We start from the raw sequence: 598 nt of genomic DNA, 5'->3' as shown, positions 1-598 counted from the left end.
AAGGATCTTCAACGATTACTTGATGTTGGAGAGGTACGCGGGTTTCCAGGGATGATAGGCAGCATCGATTGTATACATTGGGAGTGGAAAAACTGCCCAACGGCTTGGAAAGGTCAGTACACACGTGGTACAGGAAAGCCGACAATTGTCTTAGAAGCTGTGGCATCACAAGATCTTTGGATATGGCACGCATTTTTCGGATTACCAGGTACCCTCAACGATATCAATGTTCTTGATCGGTCACCGCTTTTCGATGACATCTTACAAGGTCGAGCACCAAAAGTTAAGTTCAAGGTCAACAACCACACTTATCGTATGGCTTACTACCTTACTGACGGAATTTATCCAAATTGGTCAACATTTATCCAATCCATCTCACTTCCTCAAGGTCCTAAAGCAGAGCTATTTGCTGAACGTCAAGAATCCACCGGAAAAGATGTCGAACAGGCTTTTGGAGTATTGCAATCAAGGTTTTCAGTAGTTAAAAACCCAGCTCTACTATGAGACAAGGAAAAGATAGGAAGGATTATGAGAACTTGTGTCATATTGCACAATATGATAGTAGAGAACGAACGACACGGATACGCTCAAATTAATA

Source organism: Brassica oleracea, chromosome C9, assembly GCF_000695525.1.
Source record: "Brassica oleracea var. oleracea cultivar TO1000 chromosome C9, BOL, whole genome shotgun sequence".
Lineage (NCBI taxonomy): Eukaryota > Viridiplantae > Streptophyta > Magnoliopsida > Brassicales > Brassicaceae > Brassica > Brassica oleracea.
The sequence above is the reverse complement of the archived record's forward strand: the minus strand, read 5'-3'. Positions refer to the sequence as shown.